The sequence below is a fragment of the Gobius niger genome (assembly GCF_951799975.1).
Source record: "Gobius niger genome assembly, chromosome: 1".
In the NCBI taxonomy this organism is placed as follows: domain Eukaryota; kingdom Metazoa; phylum Chordata; class Actinopteri; order Gobiiformes; family Gobiidae; genus Gobius; species Gobius niger.
The window spans coordinates 41,168,495-41,178,073 of NC_136852.1; positions in this window are offsets into that span (position 1 = coordinate 41,168,495).

A 9,579-nucleotide genomic window follows, 5' to 3' on the forward strand; every position below is an offset into this window, starting at 1 on the left:
GAGGAGAGAGAGGGGAAGGGGAAGAGGAGAGGAAGGAAGAGAGAGGAGGAGGAGAGACGAGGAGAGAGAAGGAGAAAGGGGAGGAGGAGAGAGGGAAGGGGAAGAGAGGAGGAAGGAAGAGAGAGGAGGAGGAGAGAGAGGGGGGAAGGGGGAGAGAGGGGAAGCGGAGAGGAGAGTAAAAAGAGAGAGCGGGAGGAGGAGAGAGGGGGAGAGGAGGAGAGAGGGAGGGAAGGAAGGGGGAGAGAGGAGAAGGAAGAGAGAGGAGCAGAGAGAAGGAGATGGGAGGAGAGAGGGGAAGGAGGAGAGAGAAGGGGAGGGGAGAGAGGGAAAGGGGGAGAGAGGAAGGAAGAGAGAGGAGGAGGAGAGAGAAGGAGAAAAGGGAGGAGGAGAGAGGGGAAGGGGAAGAGAGAGGAGGAGGAGAGAGAAGGAGAAAAGGGAGGAGGAGAGAGGGAGAGAGAGGAAGGAAGAGAGAGGAGGAGAGAGGAGAAAGGGGAGGGGGAGAGGAGAGTAAAAAGAGAGAGGGGGAGGAGGAGTCGCCGTTGATGGATAGTAATTTTTACAGCCAACAGTGATGAGTGTCTCCTTTTAAAGAGGTTAAGGTCCGTTATGTTAATGTGCTAATGTTTTCACTGCTCTCTCTCTCTCAGCCTTTTACACTTTTCATCGTTTGGGAATTCACAACGTGTTTAAAAAACCCACATGTGTTCATTTACATATACACTGTCCCGACCAAACAAGCCAATAAATAAATAATGCAACATTAAATACTTCTTAGGGCCTTAAAAATGAACATAGCCAGAGATTCATTAAGAGAAGCCTGCATTTCTTTTTTAAAGGCACACTGCGTAACATTTTGCGTTCTACTGTTGCCGACACAAAACATGCCCCGAATGAGCAGCGAGACACAGAAAAGTCTATGGTTCACAGTGTTTATACAAAAATTGGATTTGGATGAGGATTAAAGCGCACATTTGGCTGCTTTTAGTCCACATCTCCATGGAGACGAGCTGGAGACGTACCCGCTCCAAGTTAAGTTAAAGTCAGGTCTGAGGAGAGCTGAGCCGCTCACAGCAAACACACAGGATTGTTTCTTAATTTAGCTATTTAGACAATATCTGTATTATAATAGATTGTGTTTTATTCTAGTCATTGGGTGAAATGTTACACGGTGTGGCTTTAAATAGCAAATGCTCAACAATATTAACCTCTTAACTCCCGCCTGAACCGAGAGGATCTTTTTCCTCACGTCATCAGATTTTTTTTCCATCATTTTTTTGTTGGGTATTCAACTCATTTTTGTAACTTTTTTGTCATTTTTTTCATCACATTTTTGTCATTTTTTGTCTAATTTTTGTCATTTTTTTTGTCAACTTTTTATCAAATTGTTGTCATTTTTTTTTTCACATTTTGTCACATTTTTATCATTTTTTATTCAATTTTTTGTAATTTTTTAGTCAAATTTTCATCACATTTTTATAATTTTTTTGTCACATTTTGTCACATGTTTGTCATTTTTTTTAAATCAATTTTTTTTAATCAATTTTTTGTCATTTTTGTCATTTTTTCGTCAATTTTTTGTCAATTTCTTGTGATATTTTTTGTGATATTTTTGCCACTTTTTCATCAATTTTTCATCACTTTTTTGTCAATGTTTTCTCACTTTTTTGTCACATTTCCATCATTGTTTTCGTCTCAGTTTTGTTGCTATTTTCACAGCTTTTTTCCAGAAGCTTTTGGACTGGGTGTAAAGCCAAACTGGAGAAAATGTGCTCGGTTCAGGTGGGAGTTAAGGGGTTAAACAGGTCGGATCATGACAGGCCTATGTTATTGTGAAGTATTTTTTTGCTTCCAGGTGAAAGTTCCTACCAAACTGCATGGCCCAAAATAAAAATGAGTTTTGCCTGTGTCTCGCCTTAAAGGGGCGAGATGCAAGTTTGCCATTTCATACTCACTACTGCCACCTCAGGTGATACGCGTAACTGCAGCTTCTGTATCAAGCTTGTGCATGACGGCACTTCAGCCTGGTTCTCAGATTGAAGACTTTAACAGGATGTTTCTCAGCCGTCCTTGGATCGATTAACCATCGGTTTAACCATTTAAAAACTCCGAGAAATGTTAAAAGTGTTATGAGGAGGAGTTTAAACGTCTCTAGCGGCGGAGAGCTGCATGTGTAAGTAAGCTACAACAGATCGCCATCTGTACATCGGGTTCATAGATCTACACGCTTCACTGGGGAGTATCCCACAGGCACTCGGAGCACCACCTAACATCGTTGCCCTGCTCAAGCTGCTTTATAGAAAAAGCACAGAGCTGTGTCCATATTAACGGCAGAGACTCTGACTGGTTTCCCGTCTCCAGTGGTGTTCACCAGGGCTGCGTTGCTGCTCCTGACCTCTTCATCTCCATCACTGACCATCTGATGTGCAGGGTTTGTGAGCGGCTCCCTGGAGTGTCCTTCATCTACCACCAGACTGACCTGGAGTACTCTGACGACACCATCCTGCTCAGCACATGCAGCCAGCTGAGAGACGCGCTCTGGGCATATACAGTGAAGAGGCAGAGGAGCTTGGCCTCCAAATGAGCTGGACGAAAACCAAGTTCATGTATGTCGGTGATGGACCGGATCCACCTCCCCTATGGCTTGGTAATGACATTGTAGAGCCTGTCAAGAACTTTGTGTATCTGGGATCCATAGTGACAGACAACTCCAAAAAAGGATTATTTAGACTAAATGTCTTAAATTGAGCATAATGGTTTTGATCTAGATTATTTCACTTGTTTCGAGATGTTTCAATACATTTTGTCTTATTTCAAGCATCTCAAACAAAGTTAACTGAAAGGAAAGTCTAAATTAGTGAAAACCGCTCAAAACAAGATGAATGCTCTTAATTGAAGTCACGCTTGATATTACGTTTTTGCAGTGTGCCTGTGTTTACATGGCCGTGTGCCGCCAGGTTATTGCTAATGGTTATGAAAGGGTTGTTGACTGCGTTTAAACATAGTCACCATTAGACAGGGTAAAAAGAGACCTTTTTGTCCTGAATGATGGTGAAAATAATGGGCTTGATAGGAAAACAATGGGAGAGGATGGCAAGAGTAATAAGACCTCGCCTCATGCTCCAAAGAAAGAGTCTGTGATGAGAGTAGCAGCTTGTGTGGATCAGCCTTTAGTCCAATATCTCAGAGAAACATGGAAGGATCAAGGTCAAAGTTTCTTCATTTGCACTCGCAGGTACATTAGTTTGCCGAAGGGAATACAGCAGTCCACAAAATATAAAATACACAGTAAGAACAAGAAACAAACAAAATACAGGTGCGATCTCTCGGAAGTCTTCAAGGACTAAAAACATCACGGTGATGGGGCCTGAAAAAGAGAGTGGTTTTAGGGTTCTGACTGGACCCCCTCCGTATTCAGGATTGTGATTGCTGCAGGTACAAAACTGTCTCTGTACCGCTTGGTTGTCCCTTTGGGTGCTACCTAGCGCAGAAGGAATTCTCCATGCAGAGGGTGAGTCCTGGAGAATAGTGTCAACGGGCCTTTCCGAAACCGCTCCCTCCTCCCTTCCCCTACACCCTTCCACTCAGGCCTCAGTGAGGGCACCTCCAGAGGTTCACTCAACAGAGATATTCGAGCTGTTACTTTCAGACACACTCTCCCTCTCCCTCATGAACTGCACAGCCCATAATGTGGCAAAAATCACAAATTTGAATGATCATAGTAACAAAGTAACAAAGTAATTCAGATTCAAATATGTCATATTTACATTATTTAATTTAGCTTCTTCAAACTCACAAGTAAGAACTTTTCCTCTCCCAATGAAATCATATTAAGTCTCACTGTCGCTTTCCTTTTCATTAATAAATGTCTATATGACGATAAAGTTGTTAAAATGAACACTTAGGTCCTAAATAAACACAGAACTGCAGTTGTTTGGTGTGTTGCTCGTGGGACTGCTCTCAGTGTAACACACACCTGTTAGGTGTGGTGTCGATGCACTCGCTGAGAAGGAGCTTTTCTGCCACTCCCCCTCACTGAGGGCTCCATTTCCGACAGAACTCCACTCCGCGGGCACGTGCAAATTGAGTGTTAGGGGGTAGGGTGAGGGAGGAGGGAGCGGATTCGGAAAGGCCCAACCCTCTGCTGGAGCTGCCCTTAGTACAGCCCTGACAAACTGGTCTCTCACAGACAAACTACCATAACAGGCAACCACAGAGAAGAACATGTCAGGCTCAATAAAAGCTCATTAGAAGAGAGACAACATAGTAGGGCTGAAACAACTAATCAATTAATCGACAACTAATCGATTACTAAAATAGTTGTCAACTATTTCAGTAATCGATTAATCGTTTTCTAGTAAACACAGACTAAAGTAGAGCAAAAAAGACATGAAAATTATGTATTTTGGATGAAAACCTACTTTGTTTTTAAAGTTAGGGTCTGCAGTGTTTTGTACATTGTAAATTTCATAAATATCTGTCTTTGTCTCGCCAATCAGAAAGCAGAATTAGCACAAAGAGCCTCCTACAAACGTTTACTTTAAGTTTACTCCATCAACATGTCCTCAAGCGGCGCCACTTTAGCTTATGTGATAAAAAAATTGAAAAAATACAATTTCCATGCGCCTTTCACAGCCAAGCGATTAATCGATTAATCGTAAAAAATAATCGGTCGATTAATCGTAAAAAATAATCGGTCGATTAATCGTAAAAAATAATCGGTCGATTAATCGATTACCAAAATAATCGTTAGTTGCAGCCCTACAACATAGTGATGTCAATGTTGGAACGGGCCAGTTTCCTCAGACAAGACACACATTGATGTGATGGCCTTTTATGCAGACAATCACAGTTGTCCTTAAAACTACATTTTGAGTCATTGAGGGTTCCTCAAGATGGTTCCTCATTGAGGGTTCCTCATTGAGGGTTCCTCATTGAGGGTTCCTCATTGACCAGCTATCCACACACTCGATGGGCTGACCCATAAAGATGGTTGAGTCTTGTGGGGGAGTTTGCTTTCTAAAATCAATGTGCATGTCCTTTATTTTTTGACATTTAGAAACAAAAAAGAATCATCACACCAGGAGCTGAAATCTTCAACAACTGGACCGTGACCAGTCTCAGTGTTTTTGAAACAATAACTGCGTCATCTGCAAATCTGAGAATGTGTCTGTTCTGATACTTGCACTGACACATGTTTACAAGACGAAGAGCAACGGAGAGAGACAGCAGCCCTGTGGAGAGCCAGTGTTTGAACGACCTGACTCAGACAAGGTGCCACTGACCTTCACTCTCTGAGATCCAAACAGTCTGAAATCATCCCACCAAATTAGGTTTAGGTTAAAATATGCAATCAACCTTATTGCTAAGATGTGAGGTTGGATGGAGTTAAAAGCCGAAGAAAAATCAATTAAAGATGAGGTTGGAGCTGCAGGAAACAGTACATTTACGGACGCGGTGAAAGACATGAAGTTAGTTGTAGTTTGCAAAGTCTCAAGCCACCCAAAAAAAAATCTATTATTGACCATTCTCTGACAAGATCATATTCCAATCCGCTTTTATTCAATACTCTGTGAGAAACTGACACACTTTATGCTTGATCTCTCCGCTCACTTTTGGACACTCCTGATGAAATATTAGCGTGTTTTTCAGCGTCGTAGCAGAGTTTCCCCGCGAGGTCGGCGCTTTGACGTTTGAACCTGGTAAACAGCGGCTCCGCGGCGCCGTTTCCCGCGGACAGGTGCGCATGATTATTTAATGGCGCCGACTCGACCGGGCGCCGCACGTCACCGGACTTTTAACATCTTTACATCTGCGGCGCTCTCATCTCCGCGTGCGCCGTCCCGGCCGCACCGCTCTTTCATTTTTCATAAGTTTCTGTTCAAACTCCATCAATTATTGCGCGTTTTTTAATTGTTTACGCGGCTGATGACTCAATGCTTTCATCCACCGCGTCGGGGATTTTGACTTAATTTCGACTTTTCATGTGTTTTGGCAAGCTCCTGGTTTTGATTTCCATCGTGAATTTGATACATTGCAAAATAAAGTTCAGAATTGCAACTGGATCATTGCACTATCTATTTCCTATCGACAAAAACATTGGAATAATCATAATTTCTATCGAGAGAGAATTCCTGGTATAGGGGCACTTGCTACAAGGCAAGACTCGAGAAAGAGGTAATGTTTTTCTCTGAATAATTTGTCTTTGCCCCTCCTGGAAACGCCACCTTAACGTGGTGGAGGGGTTTGAGCGCCCGAATGATCCTGGAGCTCTGTTGTCAGGGGCTTCGTGCCAGTGGTAGGGTCTCGCATGGCAAACAGGTCCTAGTTGACGGGTCAGACAAAGAGCGGTTCAGAAGCCCCTTATGAGAGACCAACAGGCCCATTCAATGGTGAAGCCGTCCTCCCGTGGACCCAACACCTGCAGGAGGAGCCATAAGGGGCTGGTGCAATGTGATTTGGGCAGCTCGGATGGCTGCCCCCACAACCCGGAAGCGGACAATTGGAAGAAGATGGATGGATGGATGGATGGATGGATGGATGGATGGATGGATGGATGGATGGATGGATGGATGGATGGATGGATGGATGGATGGATAAGTTGTCTTGATTTGAGAAACTGATTTCAGGAAATCTGTCCATGGACAGGTTTCACTGGGAAAATAATAATCATCTTAAAGTGAGAGTCTGTAAATTTGCAAAATGGTGAGAGATAGAGTGAAACAAATTCCTCCCCTCTTTAACTAGAAAGGGCTTAGTTTGTAAAATGGGGAGAGCAGGAACAGAATTTTCAAAAGTCAACGAACAAGCTCCTCCCATTCTTGGTAATGATCATTTGTGTAACACAAACAATGGGCGAGGAAAGCCCTTGTCTTTGGTCCTCATGGCGTGGAGTTGACATTGCTGTAATACCACCCCCTGGAAACCAGGGGCGACTTGAAAAGACACTTGGTAAACAGGAATGGTGACGTTACACCTCCCTACTGTTTAAAAGCCTTGCTCCAAAGAGTTTTTTTTTTGGTAAATGGTCTCAACTTATGTATATTTCGCTTTTCCGCCTACATTAGGCACTCAAAGCGCTTTACAGAAGGATCCACTCACCCATTCAAACTCTCATACATACACCAATGTACGCAGACACTGGGGGCAAGGTGGGTGAAGTGTCTTGCCCAAGGACACGACAGTGTGCACTTTCAGGAGGTGGGATTCGAACCCATAACCTTCCGATCATGAGACGACCCGCTCTACCAGCTGCGCCACTTTCTTTCTAAAAATTGCTTTGACCCGTGTGACAAGGCTGAGCTAAGTGTCACATTTTTAACCACGCTGTTTTTTGTATATTAGAAGTAAAAAGTGAAATCATTTCCTCAATCTGCCCTTGCGGGGAGTCCCGCCTTTTTGCCCTTTAAAGGAACAGGCATCGTAGGAGGAGTCTGAGCGGCCATGTTAATTTCACTGACCACTCACGATCATTACTATGAATGAGGCTGAATGGAACACTGGTTATCTCTTGTGTCTATGAACACAAAGTACTACTTTACAATGTACTTTTATGAGGCAAAAAGGAGGTTATACCTACAAAAAAGAAGTCGGGTATAGATACAGACGGCATCTCTGGAATCGCCCATGTGGTCATGTTTTCTCTAATTATTCTAAAACTACTTTCAATGCTGAATTATAAATATAGTTTTCTACTAAATAACGATACAAAGACATGGGGAGGAGCAAAGTGGTTCAACAGCCCATAAATACATAAATAACGGAGAATGCTAACAGGATCCTTCATGTTGGCATTACGCTAATGCTAACGGCTAGCTAGCATAAGCTACGACTGACGTTTTTTCACTTCTACTGAATAATCTGCGGTGAGAAAATATCCATATGGACCAGATTGACACTTGACTTTATTTGTGTGTGATAAATAACTTTATATTCCACCATAAAATGGCTAAAAAGAGTGAAAAATGTTGTTTCCCAAAAAAAAGTTATTTTCCCCCTCGGCGAAGCCACGCCCCCTTCTATGACGCGATGCTGTCTGTATCTATAGGGCCTTTCAATCAAGATTTAAGGATTTATGAACAAAAACCCGTCTTATTCTGTCAATAATCGTATAACTTTGAATCGCCGAAGCGTTTAATCCGACAGCGCTGCCGTTCCCGACACAAAAGCGTTCAACGCCCAAAAACACCCAAAATACCGGGGACGAAATGAATGAGTGCCGAGTCGCTCAGGCCTCGTCCAAACGGGGGAAACGCCAGGACATTTCTGTACGGCATACGGCACTTCAGCGCCATATGGGCCCGTTTTCACCAAACTGGCAGCGCTCGCCCCAGAGATGGGGGGAGTGGGGTGGGGGGATAGAGGGGGAAACTGGGGGAGAAGGAGAGAGAGGGGAGAAAGAGGGGGAGATAGGGAGACAGAGGGGGAGAGAAAGGAAGAGGAGAGAGGAGGGAGACACGGGAGAGATGGAGAGAGAGAGAGGAAGGAGAGGAGGAGAGAGAGAGAAAGACAGAGAAGGGAGAGGCGGAGGACAGGATGAGAGAGAGGGGAGAGGGAGGACAGAGGGGGGGAGACAAAGGGGAGGAGGCCATGAAAGTGAGGGGCAACAGCCAAAAACACAAACGCGCCGAGAAAGAGGGAGAGGACGGTGTGATGGTCAGGGGGTAATGGCCCAAGACAAGTGCAGAGAGACAGGAGAGAGGAAAACTAAGTGATATCGATGGCATTCATGGCTCTTTCCAGAGAGCCGAATCTTTGGGATTTGTTCATTTCTAAAAGTGTGACTCGTTTTTGCAGAACTTTTTCATTTTATTTTTTAAAGCAGGCCCTGAGTGTGTTTAAGAAAGGCCTGTCTAAATAAGTGATTTGGCCCGTCATCCACAAAACCGCAGAATTCTGTCGTTATTAACAAAGGTTTTGAGAACCTTCGGCCAAAGATGAGATAAGATAATCCTTTATTGATCTCACAGTGGAAAAATTCACTTCATACATCAGCTCTCGAGAAACACTCAGGTCAGGGTGTGCAAAATAGACAGGAAATGTGCAAACAGTTAAATAGCAACTAGAGATATCTTAGAATTAAAACAGACTATAAAATGTAGAATATCAAAATGTCATCACTGGCCTGAGTTTTAGGCCAAACAACACTGTGACAGAATCTCTCTCACGGCCTGTTCCAAACTGAGATATTTCCTTGCCTGTTCGTGCATGACTGAGGGCACGCACAAAGACCAGGCAGGTACGTATCAACTCGTCTAAGCTCAGGTAAGAACACATCTCAGTATGGAAACACTGTGGCCTATTCCTTTAACAACTGATCAAGCGCTTTCCCTCTGTTTTTACAAGCTCCAGCTCTGCTTCATGTTGAGGAGAGCAGGCGAAGGAGCGCTTTAAGGTTGGCCATTTTCCGCCCAATTAATTGTCCCACGTCATCCAAGACATGCTCCTCGAAGATGCCAACAGCAGTTTTGGGTCAGACCGGGACGCACTGCAGCTGCAGGAGAACTTTCGATTGTCCCGGTCCTCACTTCTGCCGTTGTCGGAGCCATTCTGTCCTCACGAAGACCGTCTACTGTCATGCGA